This window comes from Heterocephalus glaber, unplaced genomic scaffold, assembly GCF_053883595.1.
Source record: "Heterocephalus glaber isolate CG9 unplaced genomic scaffold, H.glaber_assembly_v1.0 deba00001454, whole genome shotgun sequence".
Classification (NCBI taxonomy): Eukaryota; Metazoa; Chordata; class Mammalia; order Rodentia; family Bathyergidae; genus Heterocephalus; species Heterocephalus glaber.
The window spans coordinates 7,385,303-7,407,191 of record NW_028258303.1 but is presented as its reverse complement, the minus strand read 5'-3'; the positions used below and the strand labels follow the sequence as shown (position 1 = coordinate 7,407,191).

At 36.9% G+C, this 21,889-nt stretch overlaps 1 pseudogene; it reads left to right on the top strand.

Moving 5' to 3' along the window:
• The first annotated feature begins 2,575 nt into the window (after positions 1-2,575).
• Positions 2,576-4,019, top strand: LOC101703130 (E3 ubiquitin-protein ligase makorin-1 pseudogene; annotated as a pseudogene).
• The last annotated feature ends 17,870 nt before the right edge of the window (positions 4,020-21,889 follow it).

The window sequence follows — 21,889 nt, the reverse complement described above, 5'->3', positions numbered from 1 at the left end:
AAGATGGAATCTGTAAGAGTTCATTAGGCTATGGTGGCTCCTCCTTCATAAGTGGGATCAAGGGGCTGGAGCCACACTCTCAGCACAGAGGAGAAGGCTTCCTGGCCCCTGTAAAACAGCTCCCAGTGCAGAGGAGGTGAGCTGCACAGGCGCCAATAGCAGCCACCCCCCCGCCCTGCTTCGAAATGAGAAGACACATAAACAAGCCTCAAAACCAGACTTCCAGATCACCTACAGCAACCCAAAAGGGAAATGAGATGGAACACTCTGATACTCAACCACCTGGACTCCCTGACCTGGCAACAAAAGAGGACCTGGAAAAAATGAAATCAGAAATAATTTCTGAGATAACAGCAGAGATTGTGCCCATAGTGCAAGACATGATTAATAAATCTAGAGCAGACATAGATAAAAAAAATAGAGGAGCTGAGGAACATGATGGAATCTCAACATAGGAAACAAGTGGAATCCATAAAACAGATGCAAACAGATTTTCAGATTAAAAACTCCATTGAAAGTCTGTGCAACAGAATGAGACAATGTGAGGACAGAATTTCAGATACAGAAGATAAGATTGTAATTAAGGGCCAGGAAAGAAAAATTGCTTTAAAATTGTAAGGGATGAGAAGAAATCAATCCAGCAGCTGCTAGATGATGCAAAGAAGAATAACATAAGACTGAGCACAGTCAATGAAGAAACAGGAGAGGATGCAGATGACATTAAAAAAACTTTTCACAAAAGTGATGGCAGAAAACCTCCCAAGCAGGGTAAAAGAATTTGACATACAGATAAGTGAGGACTCTAACTAGCCATGATCAAAAAAAATTCTACACATAGGCATATAATTGTTAAGATTCCAGAACCCAACAGAAGAACAACATTCTACAACCAGTTAGAGAAAAGAAACAAATCTGATAGGAAAGCCATCAGAATCACACCAGACTTCTCAGTGCAAATCCTCAAGGCAAGAAGAGCTTGGAGAGATGTATTCCAAGCCCTAAAGGAAAACAGCCTCCAACCTAGATTGATGTATCCTGTGAAACTATCTTTCAAAATTGCTGGAGAAATAAGATACTTTCACGACAAAGAGCACCTTAGGAACTTCATGAATACAAAACCAACATTACAAAAAATTTTAGACAGTATCCTAGGAAAAGACAATGAGGATCACAACACCATGAAACACCAAAGATTGAATCCATTGGACATGACAAGATATTAAATGGAAAGGGGGAGATTCCAACAAAAAGAAAAAGTCATGCCAAGGATAAGTCAATACATATCAGTTATAACTGTCAATGTTAATGGTCTCAATTCACCAATCAAAAGAAATAGACTGGCAGAATGGGTGAAGAAGCAAGAGCCAACAATATGTTCCATACAAGAAACACAGTTCAAAAAGAAACTCATAGACTGAAAGTTAAATTGTGGAAAACAATGCTCCATGTGACAGGAACGCAAGAGATAAAAAAAAAAAAAAAGCAGGCATAGCTACCCACCTTGCAGATCAAGTGGATTTCAAACCAACACTGATTAAGAGACAAAGAAAGACACTACATCCTTGTAAAGGGAACAATCCAAGAGGAAGAGAAGACAATCATAAATATTTATGCACCAAACACTAGTGTGCCAAATTTATAAAACGAATACTAGAAGCAGTCGGTTGTGGATCTCACAAGTGCCTAGCATCAAGGGATTTCTTCTCTCAGATAGCGATTCTGATGGTGGAGAAAGCAAGTTGCTCCAGAACAACCTGGGAAGAAGCAAGAGGCCAGTGAGACTTTTAAGGGCTCCGTAGTCTCCTGAGCGGAGCAGCAGCAGCAGCACGTTCCCAAGTAGGGAAGCGAGCTGGACAGGAACTCTGTGATCCCGGAAGTTCCGGGGCCACTGCTGTGTGGGATAAAAAGTAATGGCGGAGCAGCAGCTGCCTCCCTCACCCCTCTACCCACCTTCTGGGCCTGTCGCCAGGGTCGGGGCGGGGGGGGGGAGGAGTGGCAGGGACAGCAGCAGGTGTAAGACCGAGGGCCTTACCAAAAGCTCCGAGGAGCTGACTATAGTGAAGCACACCCAGGGATCCCAGCGGTGCCTCCAGAATGTAAGGCCAAGGGCCTTACCAAATGCTCCAAGGAGCTGAAGTGGAGCACACCCGGGGATCCCAGGGGTGCCTCCAGAATGTAAGACCAAGGCCTTACCAAACGCTCCAAGGAGCTGACTACAGCGAGGACCACCCGGGAAGGAACACACCGGCCATGGTGGGAAAACAGACCTTTATTAGTCTGGCCAGACAGCACTCCCAAAGCAAAATAGCTTAGAGAGGCCCCTGGCTCAGAGTCCGAGGTTGTTTTATAGGGGGTTAAGGGGGCGTTTAACATGTGGATTCACAGAAAAAAAAAGAACAAAGGTTAATGGCTCACTGTCACATGCTGATGGTCAGTAGACATCCTGACTGACAGTTATGACCACCCTGTTTACAGATTGTCCTATAGATACTGGGCCCCGGGACATTTGGATTTAGGGCAAACAGATGGCTGAGTAATCTCGCCCTATTACTGATTGTCTATTGTCTGGAGGCAAACACACTCCAACCATCAAATTTACAACAGAACCTAGGGGAGTAATTAACTTTTGAATCACACAGTCCCACACAGGGGCCGCAGCTGGACCAAGCAGGTCACTGGCAGGTATTTAATGCATGGGGTTTTTAAGGAAGGATATAATTGTCGCTACTCCCATGACCTCTCCGACAGTCCTTATGGTGTAGTGTGCAAGTATTTCCAGCCAGGGTACTGTGTGTGGAGACCGCTGCAGATATGAGCACAGCAAGCCATTGAAACAGGAAGAAGCAGGTGCTACAGATCTACCTGCAAAACCATCCCTTGCTGCCACCTCAAGGCTCCCATGGAGATTAAAATGGGCGAGGCCGAGTCCAGAAATGCGCACTTCCAGGACCTAGGCGCAGGGTCTGAGGACTGGGTGAATGCCATGGAGTTTATGCCTGGGCAGCCCTACTGCTGCCCCACTGCCCCTGCCTGCACAGAGGCTCCGGTGCAGGGCTCCGTGCCCAAGGCAGAGTCTGAGAAGGAGCCGGCTGCAGTGGAGACCAAGAAGCAGCTCTGCTCCTATGCCCCTGTGGGAGAGTACTACTACAAGGAGAATTGTGTGTACCTGCATGGTGATGCCTGTGACATGTGTGGGCTGCAGTCCTGCATGGGTGGATACAGCCCAGAGGTCCCAGCATATAAAATCTTGCATTGAGGCCCACAAGAAGGACATGGAGCTGTCCTTTGCCATGTAGTACAGCAAGGACATGGTGTGTGGCATCTGCATGGAGGTGGTGTACGAGAAAGCCAACCCCAGCCAGTGCCACCTCGGCATCCTCTCCAACTGCAACCACACCTACTATCTCAAGTGTATTCTCAAGTGGAGGAATGCTAAGCAGTTTGAAAGCAAAATCATAAAGTCCTGCCCCAAATGCCAGATCACATCTAACTTTGTCATTCCAAGTGAGTACTGGATGGAGGAGAAAGAAGAGAAGCAGAAATTCATTCAGAAATACAAGGAGGCCATGAGCAACAAGGCATGCTTTTGATGAAGGCTGTGGGAGCTGACCATTTGGAGGGAACAGCTTTTATAAGCATCCGTACCCTGATGCCCATAGAGAGGAGCCACAGAGACAGAAAGTGGGAACATCAAACAGATACCAGGCCCAATGGAGGAACCACTTCTGGGAGCTCATAGAGGAAAGAGAAAACAGCAGCTCCTTTGACAATAATGAAGAGGAGGTTGTCACCTTTGACCTGGGCGAGATGTTGCTTATGTTTTTGGCTGGAGGTGGGGATGATGAGCTGACTGACTCTGAGGATGAGTGGAACTTGTTTCATGATGAGCTGGAAGATTTTTATGACTTGGAACTATAGCAGCTTTGCGTGGCATGGGAATGGCCTGCCAAGCCTCAGATAGTAGCTGTCCCCTGTGCTGTGTGGCAGTGATTGCCCTCCTAGTCAGGCCTCAACTCCAGGTGCTGTCATGATCAATTACTGGGGCCTGCTTCCACCCTACTTCCCCAAGAGTGTGTCATTTTCTCTGTTTCAAAAAGTTACAAAAATAAATCTTCAAGTTAGAAAAACAGAACAAAACAACAACAACCAAAAAACAAATACGAAAGAACATGAAAAATCATATAAGGACTAATACAATAGTAGTGGGGGACCTCAATACCCTACTGTCAGAAATAGATCAACTAGACAAAAAATAAACAGCAAAATACTAGAACTCAATCAAACTCTTGAACAAATGAACTTAAAGGATGTTTACAGTGTTCCATGCCACAAAATCAAAATACACATTCTTTTCAGCTGCACATGGGTCATTCTCCAAAATTGACCACATACTCGCTCATAGAACATGTTTAAATAAGTGCAAAGGAATTGAAGTTATCCCCTGTATATTATCAGACCATAGTGTGATGGCAATGAAATTGGAGATCAATAGCAAAAGAAACCACAAGAATTTCATAAATACTTGGAAATTGAACAACACACTTTTGAATAACCAATGGGTCACAGAGGAAATTAAAGAAGAAATCAGACAGTGACTACAATTAAATGACAATGACAATGCATTTTGAAATCTATTGGACCCAATGAAAGCAGTCTTACAAGGGAAATTCATAGCAGTGAATACTCATAGTAGGAAAACCCAGTGAGCCCAATTAAACAACCTGATGCTGAACCTTAAGCCTCTACAACAAGAAGAGCAGGACAAACCCCAAGTTCATACAAGGGAGGAAATTATAAAGATCAGGGCAAAAATCAATGCAATGGAGACTAACAGAATGATACAAAAAAAAAAATCAATGAAGCCAAGAGTGGGTTTTTGGAAAGAATAAACAAAATTGACAAATCCTTAGCTAACCTTATGAGGAAAAGGAAAGAAAAGGCCCAAATCCATGCAGTTAGGAATGAAAAGTATGAAATTACAATGGACCCAGCAGAAGTCCATAGGATCATCAATACCTACTTGGAGAACCTATATGCCAATAAGATGGAAAACAAAGAAGAAATGGACAGATTTCTAGATATGTATGAATTACCAAAGTTGAATGAAGAAGACATAAAAATTCTAAACCACCCAATATCAATCAATGAAATTAAAAATGTAATTAAAAACTTACCAAATAAGTTGGTAACAGACATTTTTCAAACAAAGAAGTAAAAGCAGCAAAGAAACATATGAAAAAATGTTCAACATCACTGGTCATTCGAGAGATGCAGATGAAAACAACACTGAGATTCCATTTCACCCCAGAAAGAATGGTTGCTATTAAGAAATCAACCAATAACAAATGCTGGCCAGGGGTATGGGGAGAAAGGAACCCTTCTCCATTGTTGGGGGGAGGGCAGACTGGTGCAACCACTGTGGAAATCAGTATGGAGATCCCTCAAAGAACTAGGGATACAGGTCCCATTTGATCCAGCTATTCCCCTGCTGGGTATCTTCCCAAAAGAATTAAAAGAATCATACCACAGAGATATACGTGCCCTCATGTTTATAGCGGTACAGTTTCTAATAGGTAAAGCTTGCAAACAGCCCAAGTGCCCATCAACTGGAGACTGGATGAAGAAGATGTGTTTTTTTAATAAAATGGAGTACTACTCAGCCATAAAGAACGAAAAACTAGAGACATTGATAGCTAAATGGATGCACATTGAGGCCATACTCTTAAGTGAAATAAATAGAACCCGTATGTGTAAATACCAAATAGTTTCTCTAGTGTGAGAAGCTGAAAGTGTAATTAAGGATATGCATGGATGAAATGGCCTAATAACATATTTCTTGGATTGTGTTTCCATTGCATGTCATATGACTGTATAGAAATTTAAACTAGGGAGAAGCTTGGCTTATGTGGATTCTGCTAACTGGAGTTTTTTTCCAGACCACTATTTGTTCAATGTTGGTTTTCGGGATCTTTCTGAAATAAATCACAACCTCTGGTGTCTTGGTGTTTGAGATTTTTTTTAAGTTATATGGAAAAATGGTTAAGTGCTTTTCAGTTTCGTTTTCATTGAATTCTACTGTATTTTAATATTATTCCAGTTTTTTTCCCCTTTGCATTGTTCTTCTTTGAATGGTTTTAATTTTTGTATGTGTGTGTGTTTGACAATAAAGTTATTTAAAAAAATAACTTACCAACTAAGAAAAGCCTGGGTCCTGATAGCTTCACTGCTGAATTCTACAAGACATATAGAGAGGAACTACAGCCACTACTGTTTAAACTCTTCAATGAAATAGAAAGGGAAGCAATACCCCCAATTTCATTCCTGGAAGCAAGCATCACCTAGATCCCCAAAGCAGAGAAAGACCCAGCTGAAAAAAAGAGAACTATAGGGTAATCTCACTAATGAACATAGATGCAAAAATCCTTAATAAGATAATGGCAAATAGAATGCAGAAGATCATACACCCTCACCAAGTGGGATTCATCCCAGGTATGCAGGGATGGTTCAACAAATGCAAATCAATCAATGTAAAACACTATATCAATAGAGCAAAGAACAAAAACCATATGATCATCTCAATAGATGCAGAAAAAGCATTTGACAAAATCGAACATGCATTTATGATAAAACCCTACAAAAAATTGGAATAGATTGTCTCTACCTCAATCTGATAAAAGCCAACTACAAAAAACCAACAGCCAATATCATACTAAATGGTCAAAAACTGAAATCCTTCACACTAAAATCAGGAACAAGACAAGGATGTACACCATCACCACTCCTGTTCAATATAGTTTTGGAAACATTAGCCACAGCAATTAGACAAGAGAAAGAAATAAAAGGAATAAAGATAGGAAATGAAGAAGTCAAATTGTCATTATTTGCAGATGACATGATACTCTATTTAGAAGACCCCAAGAACTCAACACCAAAAGTCTTCTAGACTTAATCACCAAATTCAGTATAGTAGCTGGATACAAGGTCAACATACAAAAATCAATAGCTTTCCTTTACACATACAACAGACTCACTGAGAGAGAATTAGGGCAAACAATTCCTTTCACAACAGCGACCAAAAAATTGAAATACTTAGGAATCAACCTAACAAAAGAAATCAAAGACCTCTTCTCTGAAAACTATAACACTCTGAAAAAGAGACATTGAGGATGATATTAGAAAATAGAAAACATCCCCTGCTCCTGGGTAGAAAAGGTCAACATAGCGAAGATGGCTATCCTTCCAAAACTGCTATATAGATTCAATGCAATCTCAATTGAAATCCCAGAAGCATACTTCATGGACCTTGAGAAAACAATCCAAACATTCATTTGGAACAAGAAGAGACCCAGAATAGCAAAAGCAATTCTAGGTAAAAGAGATATGGCAGGGGATATCACAACCCCCAACTTGAAACTATACTACAAAGCCACTGTGATTAAAAACAGCATGGTACTAGCAAAGAAACAGACAGGAGGACCAGTGGAACAAATTAAAAGATGCAGAAACAACTCCAGGCACACTCAGCCACCTCTTCTTCAACAAAGGGGACAAACACCTTCACTGGAGGAAAGTTAGCCTCTTTAATAAATGGTGCTGGAAAAACTGGGATTCAACTTGCCAAAGATTAAAACTAGACCTATATCTCTCAACATGCACTAAACTAAAATCAAAATGGATTAAAGATCTAAATATTAAAACAGAAACACTAAAGCAGCTGGAACAGAGGTTAGGTAGAATTCTCAAAGACATTGGTGTAGGAAAAGATTTTATGAACAAAACCCCAGTTGCCCATGAACTAGCACAATCAGCAAGTGGGATCTCTTCCTATTAAATAGCTTCTGCACAGCAAGAAAAACCACCAGCAATGTGAAGAGACAATCCACAATGTGGCAAAAATTTTCACCTGCTGTTCCTCAGACAACGATCTACTGTCCAGAATCTATAAAGAACTTAAAAAACATCAAACTTCCGAAATTTAAGGACCCAATCCAAAAATGGGCATCTGAAATGAACAGACGTTTCTCATACAAAGTAGTAGAAATAGCAAATAAACATATGAAAAAATGTTCAACATCACTGGTCTTTTGAGAGAGGCAAAAGAACACAATGCTGAGATTCCACCTCAACCCAGAAAGAATGGCTGCTATCATAAAATCAACCAATAACAAATGCTGGCAAGGCTGTTGGGAAAAAGGAACACTGTTCCAATGCTGGTGGGAGTGTAGACTGGTGCAACCACTCTGGAAATCAGTATGGAGACACCTCAAAGAACTAGAACTAGAAGTCCCATTTGACCCAGCTATTCCCCTGCTGGGTATCTTCCCAAAGAATTAAAAGAATCATACCATAGTGATACATATGCATCCATGTTCATAGCAGCACAATTTGTGATACCTAAAACTTGGAAACAACCCAATTGCCCATCAACTGGAGAGTGGATAAAGAAAATTTTTTTATAAAGTGGAGTACTACACAGCCACAAAAAAGGAGAAATCAGAGATATTTATAGCTAAATGGATGTACATTGAGGCCATACTCATTAACTGAAATAAATAGGACACACATGTGTAAATACTGAATTGTTTTTCTAGTGTGAGAAATTGAAAGTGTAAATAAGGACTAAAAGGTATAATACATAATATGAAATAGGAAGAAAAGGGGCAAAGGGGAAGGGAAATGGGAGGGGTAGGGAAAATGAAAGAAGGGAATGGAATTGATATGAGAAAATGAAAATCTGGTAACAAAGTCTTTGTAAATAGGGAGGAATGGAGGGTTTGAAGGGTAGGCAGGAAAACAGGGAAAAAATAAGAACCAAGAGCCAGGGATTTAGCTCAGTGGTTCTGGTGCCTGCCTCACAAGCACAAGGACCTAAGTTCAATCCCTGGTACCAAAAAAAAAAAAAAAAAGAAAAAAAGAACCAAGAGAGATTATGTAAAGGTATGGATTTCCAATGATGAATGGCATAATATTGCATAGCTAAAATGTACCAATTTAATTAAATTAAAGGAAAATAAATAAGTGGGTTCCAGGCCTATACAAAAGAGAATTCATATAGCACTGCTCTCCTGTCCTTCCCGTGCTGCCATGTGAGGACCCTGAATCCCTGCACTGGAGGATGGGGCGCTCAGTAGATACCTGATCCTGTGACACAGTGATCTGGGTCTTCTCAGCCTTCAGAACCTGACTAAATTTCTGTTCTTTATGAATTACTGAGTTTTAGGTATAGAAGAATGGATAGACTGTTCAGCAACTATTACTCAATTATCCAACTCAGGATAAATAGAATTTTCCACAGTATCAAATGCCAGATCTATTATTAAAAATAACTAACTTGAATTGATTTGTTCCATGTACTAACCACTGAAATACTAACCTTACATAGATGATCTTATATCATCCGTGTTAGAGTCCTATGCATAAATGAAATTTTGTACCCCTCGTCCAATATCTCCCCATTTAAATTTTCAGTTATATAGAATGATAAGTTCTAGAGATGGAACATACAGTATGATGTTTATAATTAATAAAAGTTTATTATATACCTGGCATACATCAAGAATATATCAGAAATGTTCTTACCACACAGAAAAAACAGTAACTAATATAAAGTGGTGAATATATTGACTTTCTTGATTATGGTAATCAATGAATAAGCAGATCAAAACTCACATAGTGTATTTTAAATACATACAAATTTTATCTGTCATTTATTAATAAATCTGGGGGGACCTTCTGTACTATGTATTATTACAGCCACATTTCATCCAGGAAGTCCAGTACCATAGGCTTGGAAGTCTGTGATTTGCCTTTGACCACACAATATGGACCCAGTGAAGCTAGGATCCCAGCCCAGATCTAGAGCTCTCTCTCTGTCTGTCTCTGTCTCTGTTTCTTTCTCTCTCTCTCTCTCTCTCTATATATATATATATATAAAATGATATAAATATAGTTAAAACTGGGATGAAACAAATATTCACTGTCCGATGTGCTATAAAGATTGTCCAATACAAATAGTATGCTATGTAGATTTTTCCAATACAAAATTTAGGAAAATTGAAGCCTATAAAAACCCACAGAAAAATTCATGAAACAAAAAGACAAAAAAAATGCAGATTTGATTTTTTATTTCCACAATGCCAAATACAAAATATATAGTTATTTAAAATGTATAGTAAATAACAAACCATTCAGAAAATGTTCTTTTAAAATCCACTTAAATTGCAATGATTGTTCCAGAAGTTTTGGTACACACAGTGATGATTTTTTTTCTCATAAATCTTCTTAGTCCCTAAGCAAATATGCATCTTGAGACCAGGGAAACTGATTGCCAAACAAATCCACTTTTATGGAATTCTCTTCGGACTTATGCTGAGACTTTTGCTATTCTCTTTTCTCCAAATTTTTGCAACTTCCTGCCAACTGACAAGTTCTTGCAAATGTCTTTCCCCATTCCCACAATTTCCCTTTTTATTGATACACAGATAGTCTTCTAAATTTCTAAGCCCATATGGGTAAATTTCTTTGATCTGGTTCCAAAAAATAATTCCACAATAATCAATGTCATAGTCCTGTGTTTGTGAGTCCTTTCCATTCATCCCAAGAACATTAAGGTGACCTTATTTCTAATCAACATTCTATAAAAACTGAAAACTAGCAGAAGCCCAGTAATGATTCCTGAGTAATCAGGGAGAAGAGGGGAAAAGGAATTGATGCTACTCCTTTATAGGACAGACTTTATTTTCCAAAAGTCACTAAAAAACAAAAATAGAACAAAACCCCTATATTTATTATAATTTATATGCATCATAAATACTTTTTTTTCTGAGAGGATATATGATGTTAAAAATAAGTTAAATTTAGCCTTAAAATATTAACCTTATTTCTATGTTTGCTAAAATTATCATAATCTTTGATATTAATCAGTATTCTTAGAAGAGTTTTGAAAATAGTAATTTCTTCTGTAGAGGTAATATAAAAAGAAATTGTTACAAGTTTAAGATTGAGATGCAGTACAATAACCGTACATAAAGTTAGAAACTGCTACCATGTATAAATGAAAATTACAAAATGGCAGCATCAAAGAGATACATGAAATAAGTTTTATAGCAAATTGTATATTTAGATACAGTTTATTAAATATAGGCAAATGCCTTCTTGATGTTATAGAAAGTAGCCACCCTAAATTTAAACTTCATAAAGCAGGTGATACAAATATATGGATGCTGAGCTACATATTGTGAAGTAGATAAGATATAAAGGTGTTTTTCCAGCACCCTCTTAGTTAAGAGTGACCTGTGCATATGAATGCACAATGGGATAGGAATGATTCTCCATACTTTGTCTTGAGAGGAAGAGAAGTATTCAAACATTTTACCCTCTTTCCAAGCAACTTGATTCTCATTTGAAGTCAAAAGGTGGGGAAAAGTTATCATAGACAATAAGCAGGTATTTCCCTGAATTAATGTTTATGCACTGTCTTGTGAAATTTGATTGGCCTCATTAACTTACCCCACTAATCTTTCAAGACAATTAATAAAAGAAAATTTCCAGATACACAAGATCAGAATCAATTCTCCAGAGAGAGGTACCTGAGATATTCAAACAGAACATATTAACTCACAAAGTCATGAAGTTCAGGAGATTTTTAACCCAAATTTTATAATAGAAATTGCTACATATACATCATAACATAAATCATGTTATCCAATTTACAAAATGAATCCAGGGCTTTTTGCTTTTACTGTTGGAAGAGATATAAAAGAAAAAAATGAGTTAAAATTACTTTCATTTTTTAAATTTTTCTAAGACATATGACTTGTTTTTTTGGTGGGTTTTTTTGGTACCAGCTATTGAACTCGAGTCCTTGCACTTGCAAGGCAGGCGGCAGGACCACTGAGCTAAATCTCTGGCCCCGACATATATAACTTTTTAGCATTGCAACTTTAATACTATGAACCTGTTACATTCAGGATATAGGAATTAGGACCTAAATTTATGCAAACAATTTAATTCTTCCTACTGACTTTATAAACAGTTACAGATGGAAATGCTTTTTGCTATTTATCTAATACTAATTCAAGTGCAAAATATAAACAGTATTTTTGTCACTTAATAGGCAATCTGACTATATTGCCAATTAAATTATGAATCTAAGTACCAACTGACAGTCAATTTCTGATCAAACATTATAGTTAAATCATTTGAGAACATGAAAGTTAATTGCATGCAAAAAATAATAAAATTACATAAATGTGTAAATACTACAAATCTCAGGGAAGTTCTATTAACTACTCCTTTTTCAATAAAAATACAGGCTTTGATACATTTTTGAAAGTGACATTAAAGAAAATCTGCTTTAGGAGTACTTTTTAAAAATCAAATTCTTATGTCTCCAAAGTAGTAAAATTTTTCATAATCACTTAATTTTTACTTAGAAAAGTAGGCCTCTGTGTAGACAAAGTTGATGTAGATACTCAAACACATTTCTTTTAAATTGAAGTGTCATTTGCATAGGATTTTAAATTTTATATACATGGAAAAACTTTCTGCCAAAATATTCATTTTTTAAAACTGAAGTAAGCTATCTTTTATTTGATTGGCATTAGATATGTTGACAAAGTTGAGCCAACATTTTCCAATTGGGAAATGAAAAAGGTTAAGTTATTAAATAGCCAGAGAAGCAGATTAGACCTTTCTCTAGACAATTTTGTCAGTAAGTCGCAATTGATGATGCACACCTAAGTGTCTTTTGTTTTGCCTTGTTAATTCCACATTTACAGAATACACTTTGATGATTCCCTCCCACTAGACTATTTAAAGACATGGAACAGCAAACAAAGGAGTTTGTGTTATTGTTCTCAATGGATTCCAAACCAAAGCTTCATTACATGGGAACATTTCCTACTAGCTGGCTCCTCATCCCCATGGTAGCCAGGAAGCCCAATGTGCTTGATTACCCAGTGACTAGGAAAAGTGATGATGCTCTCTCTGCAGTATTTCAGAAATTATTTTACATGAAGAGCAAAAGCAAGGAGATTTCCACTATCTATGAAGGACAGCTTTCTATTTTTTCTAGTCCAATGCAAATTCCTGACACATCAATCAATCTCAAGCATTCTATTCAAAATAATCATTAAGTGGTGTAATCAGATTGTGAAGAAAGTTATGAATTTTACTTTGATGTAAGTGATCACACATGAAAGTGAGACCAAGTATTGTTATCTCAATACTGGTTCTGATCTTTAATTCCATTTTTTCTCAAATTTATTTGTTTGCTACATATGTTTCTTTTTTAAAAACCTGTATAGCCAGGGATTTAGCTCAGTGATGCCACTGCCTGCCTCCCAAGTGCAAGGACATGAGCTCGATCCCCAGTACAAAAAACAAACAAACAAAAAGCAAACCAAATAATACAAACAAAAAACAACTGTGCATACGTGTGTATAATATGTGATCAAAATATAAGGTGTTTAAGTTTTAAAAAGTTACAGTAAAAGACACATTGCTAGTAATTCCCCTCAAAATACTCCCTTTCCCTTCAAACATACTTATTCCAGCATTCTTCTCATTTGCAGAAACAGTTCTGGAAGTCTTCTTTCCTGAGTCATCAAAAAACAGTGATTTTTTTTTCCATCTATGTTCATTAGTGAGATTGGCCTGTAGTTCTCTTTTTCAGTTGGGTCTTTCTCTGCTTTGGGGATCAAGGTGATGCTTGCTTCTAGGAATGAATTTGGGAGTATTGCTTCCCTTTCAATTTCACTGAAGAGTTTAAACAGTAGTGGCAGTAGTTCCTCTCTAAATGTCTTGTAGAATTCAGCAGTGAAGTCATCAGGGACCAGGCTTTTCTTAGTTGATAAGTTTTTAATTACATTTTCAATTTCATTGGTTGATATAGGGTTGTTCAGAATTTTTAGGTCTTCTTCGTTCAACTTTGGTAATTCATATGTGTCTAGGAATCTGTCCATTTATTCTGTGTTGTCCATCTTATTGGCGTATAGGTTCTGGAAGTAGGTATTGATGATCCTCTGGATTTCTGCTGGGTCTATTGTAATTTCATCCTTTTCATTCCTAATTGCATGGATTTGGGCCTTTTTTTTCCTTTTTCTGATAAGGTTGGCTAAAGGTTTGTCAATTTTGTTGATTCTTTCGAAGAATCAACTCTTGGCTTCATTGATTTTTTGTATTGTTCTCTTAGTCTCCATTTCATTGATATCTCCTCTGATCTTTATAATTTCCTCCCTTGTATGAGCTTTGGGGTTGTCCTGCTCTTCTTTTTCTAGAAGCTTGAGGTTCAGCATCAGGTTGTTTAATTGGGCTCGTTCTGTTTTCTAATATGTGTATTCACTGCTAAGAATTTCCCTCATAAGACAGCTTTCATTGTGTTCCATAAATTCCAATATGTTGTATTGTCATTGTCATTTAAAGATAGGTAATGAAGAAGTCAAATTGTCATTATTTGCAGATGACATTATACTCTATATAGAAGACCCCAAGAACTCCACCAAAAGTCTTCTAGACTTAATAACCAAATTCAGTCAAGTAGCTGGTTACAAAATCATCACACAAAAATCAATAGCTTTCCTCTACACCAATGACAGACTCACTGAGAGAGAAATAGGGCAAATAATTCCTTTCACAATAGCATCCAAAAAACTGAAATACCTAGGAATCATCCTAAGGAAAGAAATCAAAGAGCTCTTCTCTGAAAACTATAGCACTCTGAAAAGAGAGATTGAAGATGATATGAGATAATGGACAGACATCCCCTGCTCCTGGGTAGGAAGGATTAATATAGTGAACATGGCCATACTTCCAAAACTGCTATATAGATTCAAAGCAATTCCTATTGAGATCCCAGCAGCATACTTCATGGACCTTGAGAAAACAATCCAAAAATTCATTTGGAACAAGAAGAGGCCCAGAATAGCAAAAGCAATTCTAGGTAACAGAGACATGGCAGGGGGTATCACAATCCCCAACCTGCAACTCTACTACAAAGCTACTGTGATACAAACAGCATGGTACTGGCAAAGAAACAGACCTGAGGACCAGTGGAACAGATTAGAAGATGCAGAAACAATGCCAGACACACTCAGCCATCTCATCTTTGACAAAGGAGCCAAACACCCTCACTGGAGGAAAGATAGCCTCTTTAATAAATGGTGCTGGAAAAATTGGGTTTCAACTTGCCAAAGATTAAAACTAGACTTGTATCTCTCACCATGCACTAACCTAAAATCTAAATGGATTAAAGATCTATATATTAAAATAGAAATGCTGAACCAGTTGGAACAGAGGTTAGGTAGAACCCTTGAAGACATCGGTGTAGGAAAAGATTTTATGAACAAAACCTCAGTTGCCCGAGAACTAGCACAAACAATCAACAAATGGGATCTCTTCTTATTAAAAGGCTTCTGCACAGCAAGAGAAACCACCAGCAGTGTGAAGAGACAACCCACAATGTGGGAAAAAATCTTCACCTGCTCTTCCTCAGACAAAAGTCTACTGTCTCGAATCTATAAAGAACTTAAAAAGATCAGACCTCCCAAATTAAAGACCTAATCGAAAAATGGGCAGCTGAAATGAACAGACATTTCTCAGATAAAGAAGTAGAAATAGCAAATAAATACATGAAAAAATGTTCAACATCACTGGTCCTTCGAGAGATGCAAATGAAAACAATGCTGAGATTCCACTTCACTCCAGAAAGAATGGCTGCTATCATGAAATCAACCAATAACCAATGCTGGCAGGGCTGTGGGGAAAGAGGAACCCTGCTCCACTGCTGGTGGGAGTGTAGACTGGTGCAACCACTGTGGAAATCAGTATGGAGATATGTCAAAGAACTAGGACTGGAAGTCCCATTTGACCCTGCTATTCCACTTCTGGGAATCTTCCCCAAAGAATTAAAAGAATCATACCACAGTGATATATGTGTGCCCATGTTCATAGCAGTGCAGTTTGTAATAGCTAAAACTTGGAAACAGCCCAAATGTCCATCAACTGGGGACTGGATAAAGAAAATGTGGTTTTTTAATAAAATAGAGTACTACTCAGTCATAAAAAATGAGAAATTAGAGACATTTATAGCTAAGTGGATGCACATTGAGGCAATACTCTTAAGTGAAATAAATAGGACACACATGTGTAAATGCTGAATAGTTTCTCTGGTGTGAGAAACTGAAAGTGTAAATAAGGACTAAATATGTAATAGGTAATGTGAAATAGGAAGAAAAGGGCCAAAGGGGAAGGAAGTGGTAGGGCTAGGGGAAAGGATAGAAGGGAATGGGATTAATATGAGAAAATGGAAAACTAGGAACAAAATCTTTGTAAATATAAAGGACTGGAGGTGTTGAAGGGAGGGCTGGGCAAGGGTGAAAAATAAGAACCAAGAGAGAATATGTAAAGGTGCAAATTTCCAATGATGAATGTCATTATATTGTATACCTAAAATGTACCAGTGATTAGAATGAATAATCGATAATGTAAAATAAGAAGAAAAGGTCCAAATGGGTAGGGGTAGTAGGAGGGGTAGGGAAAAGGAAAGAAGGGAAAGGAAAAATGCTGAGAAATGGAAAAAATGGAAATAAAGTCTTTGTAAATAAGGAAGGGTGGAGGGCATGAAGGGAGGGCTAGGAATGGGGAAAAAATAAGAACAAAGATGCATTATGTAAAGGTACAATTCCCAATGAGAAATGTAATTGTGTTGTGTACCTACAATGTACCAGTAAAAGAATTTAATACAAACCCCCCCCCCCCAAAACAGTGAGTGCTGCTTGCAAGCGCCACCCAGTGGAGAGGCAGGCTTACAACGACACAAGGGTGTGTCTTCCTCCACCTCACTCACTGGATCTCGGGCCAAGCATCTTCAGGCTTTTGCCTAATGTGGAAATGAGCACAAAGCTAAAGGGTTTGAATCCGTTTAGGGTACGGAGGTGGCCACATGGCGCAACTAAAGACACTCACGAAAGAGGAATTCCAGAATTGTGTCAGAAAGTGGCAAGAAAAATGGGAGATGTGTTTGAAGAAAGTGGAAGTATTTTGAGGGGGATTCATGGCTATGTGTCTTTTACTGTAATACGTACTTCATTTAAATATTTATTGTATTTTTCTATCACAACTCATATATTAAATTCAAACCACAATGTTGTTTCTTTGTTCTGTTTCATTTTTGTTTGTTTGTGTTTGTTTGTTTTGAAGACAGCACCCTACTGTGTGTCCCAGACTGACCTGAAACTCCTTTGAACTTCCTTTCTCAGCATCCCAAGTTTTGGGATTACAAGCATGTAATCACTACTCTTAACCTACATATATTTATTTTTCTTGCCTTTATTTTTTTTTTTTCTGGAACTGGGAGTTGAACTCAACACCTTGTGCTTGCCAGGCAGGCATGGCACCACTGAGCTAAATCCCCAGCCCCAAATATTATTTTTTATATTTTCAAATTGAATGTTTATTTTCTATGTCATAATATATATTTTTAGTATATATTTCCTTTTTTTCTTTACAATTTCTCTTCACAGATCATCTTTTTTAGTTTTTCCTTCTTAATTTTGTATTCTGTCTCCTTTCTAAATTATAGTGACCATTTTAATATTATGGGTGAGTCCTAAAGATGAAAAGACTATGTCATAAGTAGAGCCATTGTGAAAGATAATTTTATTAGTCAACATACTACAATAACAGAAGTTGAACAAATGCTTTTTTGAACATTTTACAATTTGAACAAATTACTTTTAATAATTTTTTTAAATTTAATTTTTCAAAATCAGAAATATAAAGTATGCTTTACTCTGTACATAAATATTAGAAGTTTGAGTAATTATGTATTTTTTCAACATTTTTAATTGGACTGTTTTGCATAATTGATTTTTCTTTTTACTTATTGACCAGGAAAAAATAATTATTTTGCTCTAAATGGTAATCAGTTCTAACAAAGATTATATTAATGCATAAAACTCATTTTACATCTTACAGTATAAATTGTGTTTTATCCAAATAGTCAAAACTTCCTACAAAACTGAATATTCGACACATAACATTAAGTTAAGAAAAGCAGACACACAGTTGAAAAATCTCAAGATTTCTCCTATATGAGAAACCTAAATTATAAATAAAGACCAAAAAATAGATATTAGGGAATAAAGAGATAGACCTCTTGCAAATGGGAAGAAGACCAACAGTGGAGGAAGAGAGGAAAGAGGGCAAGAGAAGGGGATGAAAAAGAACTGAGATGTACAAAGTATGAGCACCAATCCACACAAGCAATGTAAACATATGCTGCAAGCCCACACTAATCTACAGTAATTATATTATTAATATTATTTCATTTTAAAATATTTTATTTTTCTATTAGGAAGCTGGGAGGTATGAACTGCATTGGTACATCAAACTGAAGCCAGTACTTTAACCATAAAAAATATAGAACTTTAGATTCAAATTCAAAAGGACAGTTATGTCAAAATAGAGCCCACAAGTAAAGAATTTAAAAGAAATATTTTTATGAAATCTTTCCTTGGGGGAAATCAGTGACCTATCTTTTCAAAGATGCTGCTCTAGATGACAATCAATACTTGTGCCTGAATGTACAGGTGAAAACTGAAATACGTTCAGCAGTTTTTCTGAATGATAAATGTGAGAAGCCAGCTGTCAAGGAATTGCTGCCCATGACCTTATGCATAGATATATTACTTGCCAAAATGTATTGTGTAGACACAACATCATACATTTAAAAGTTAGACTCTATCTGTAGCTTAAACTTTTATATTTGGAATAATATGAAAATTTTCCTCTAACACATATTTTATTCTTTTTTGACAGCTCAGCAAGTGACATGGTCAATTTCCTAAATAATTACAAGTAATATAATGTAGAGCATTTTTATTATATGGCTTATTTGATCACCTCTTAAAGTTCACATATAAATTGCCCATTAAATTTAGTGTTCAAGGTCATATTATTTAACATTATATCTATGTACTATAAAGGTGGTCACCTCACCTAATTAAAGAAAATACATGTTGTAACATAACAAATAAGGTTTTAGTATTCAACTAGAATTGCAGCAATGGCCATGGGTTTATATGGAGTCTTTTACTTTATACAATGTATAAGAAATATACTTTTGTTTTCACCACAATATCTTCCAAAATTCACCTACTCTTAAAGTTTAGATCTAGGATATCCTCCAAAAGTCTCATATAGTTCAGACATGGGGCTTTTGGAAGGTGATTGGATCATGGGACTGCTGTTAAAAGATAATGTTCAGTTAAAGATAAATGTTAAATGTTCTGTTAACAGTTGGGGTCTGGTTGGAAGAGGTGTGATTACTGGAGGTGTGACCTCTAAAAGCTTATCTCCCTGGCTGGCTTCTCTCTCTCTCTCTCTCTCTCTCTCTCCTTCCTGGATGCCATGATATGAGCAGCGTTGCTCCACCAAGCCCTTCCACCATGGCATTTTTGCTTGTATTCAGCAGACCCTGGACTGAAAATATGAGCCAAAATAAAGCGCTCCGCCTATAAGTTGTGGGTGTTGGGTATTTTCCCCCAGGAAAGAGAAACTGACTGGCATATTTTGGTACTAGAGAAGTGGGATCTTTGATGTGACTATACCTGAATGTGTGGTTCAGAGGTTTTTGGAAGTGGTTCACAGGAGGAATTTGGAAAGGCATGGAGATGCCAACTAGAGAAGCCCTAAAATTCTGTAAGCTGAGCTTGATGAGTTCTGACTGGAGCCCAGAAGACCAGAATGGAGCTACAGAATTTAATATTTGCCTGTGTGTTTTGGTCCTGTTCCAGAATCATTAAAGGAAATGCACAGAGACACAGAAGTTGAGTGAAAAAACACAGCATTTACTTGCTAGCAAGCAGGGATGCCAGAAACTGCTCCGGTCAGAGTCCGTGCCCTGTGTTCTTTGTCCATCACCTTTTATACTTTTGTCAGTCATTATCTCATCCCTAGTCATCTTTGTTAAGTAAATAAAGTTCCAATTCCTGCTTAATGGTTAGACACAGGTTGTTTCTGTCATTGATTACAGTCCTGAACACATGACAGTTAAGGCACATACATCACATTTGTTCAAGGATTCCCACTTTGTTCTTCAGAGTTAGGATGTTATCTACAGTGGAGCTACAGATCAAAGGAGCTATATAACCTTCACTTTAAACAACAAAAGCAAAGGACTAAGGCAAGCTTTTAAAGTGATACACTACCTATTTTCTTTTACAACTACTTCAATAGCTAATCTACTAAACTTACTTTAAAACTTTTCCCTATCAGTCCTGTTTTGGTCTGATTTCTTCCTATCCTCCTATCTCTCCGTTTTGGAATGGGAATGATTAACTTGTGTCATTGTATGTTGGTAGTGTTTAACTTTTGTAAAAAATAGATACAGCTAACAGCTTGCCTTGAGTCTCAGAGGAAACATTGGACTTGGAATTTTCAGCTTGTGGAACTGTTATGATTGACAATTCTTAGGAATGAACTAAGTAAATTTTGCATAAAGAGTTGAAAACAAGTCTTAAAATGTTATGGTTTAGATCTAGTATATCCCCCAAAATGCTTATATTTTTAGAGGCTGGGCTTTTGGAAGATGTTGGAACATGGGATACTATACTCATCAATGGATTGATCCACTGAAAAATTCATAGCTAAATGTGCTGAGGTCAAGTTAGAAGTAGTGGGTCACTGGGGGCATAATGTAGAAGGGTCTGTCTCCATCCCTAACTCCTGTCTTCCCTCTCTGTTTCCTGACCACCATGAGGTGTGCAATTATTCTCTGCCAAACCTGGATACCATGTCTTTCTTACCTTGGAACTCTCTGATGATAGACTGAAATCTTCCAAAGAAATGTTACCCAAAATTAACTTCTCTAAAGTTGTGGTTGCCAGGTAGTGTGTCTAGCAATGAGAAAATGACTAAGACACCTAATTAATATAAAGAATGTAAAAATGTATGTAACATATATGATTTTATAGACTATGTATGTATAAATCAAATCATTACCAAAATAACTTGCATATTGAGAATTTGTGAAAACTAAATATACAGCCAATATTATTTTTCTGCCATACAGATGATATACAAATCGATGATTTGCCTGCCTGAATGTATATCACAAGGGGTATTTCAAATAATAAAATAAATATAAAGTAAGTCTAAGACTTGAGATTTATAAAAGAAATTTGAAGTTAGCTTACTCTGAGAAGTATTATAAAACATAAATAATAGGAACAAGTCTTTCACATTTACAAAAGACATTTCCTTGAATCAATAGTGGTATTATTATTCAAAATTTCAAAAAGCTTATTAAAAAATAAAATCCTTTTAAAAATCCCATTGCTCTCTAAATCTGACAATATTTTCATAATGAATGAGGTATGGTTCAAATCAAATGTTTACCTTGCTACATTTTTTGCAAATATCTGATTTTCTTGAAGTGGGTACCAGATGAATTTGTACACAAAACCGACATAACTATTTTTCAGGGGTTTTTTAAGCATACACTTTTCAATTACTTGGACAATAACAATGAATTTCTAATATAAAGTATAATCTATTTTATATTTGGTAGCTAAAACCTTTGTGGGACAGATAGAAAAATATGGGGGCCTACTAAATTCTTTACTTCTTATTTCTCTTTTATAAAAAGTTTGTTTGGATGTATATTCAGAACATTCCAAACAAATTTATGAAATGAGACAAATGTATTTAGGGCAACTTTTATCCTTCTAGATATGTTGCTTTTATGACTCTCAGCATAATAGTAATGATTGCACTAAAATGTGCTTACTCATTTATTTATTATTTATTTATTCAATAATTAAAAACAAACACACCCATAGGTATCAAGGGCTTTATGTGACAGATGTGCAAGTTGGTGGCAAAGCAT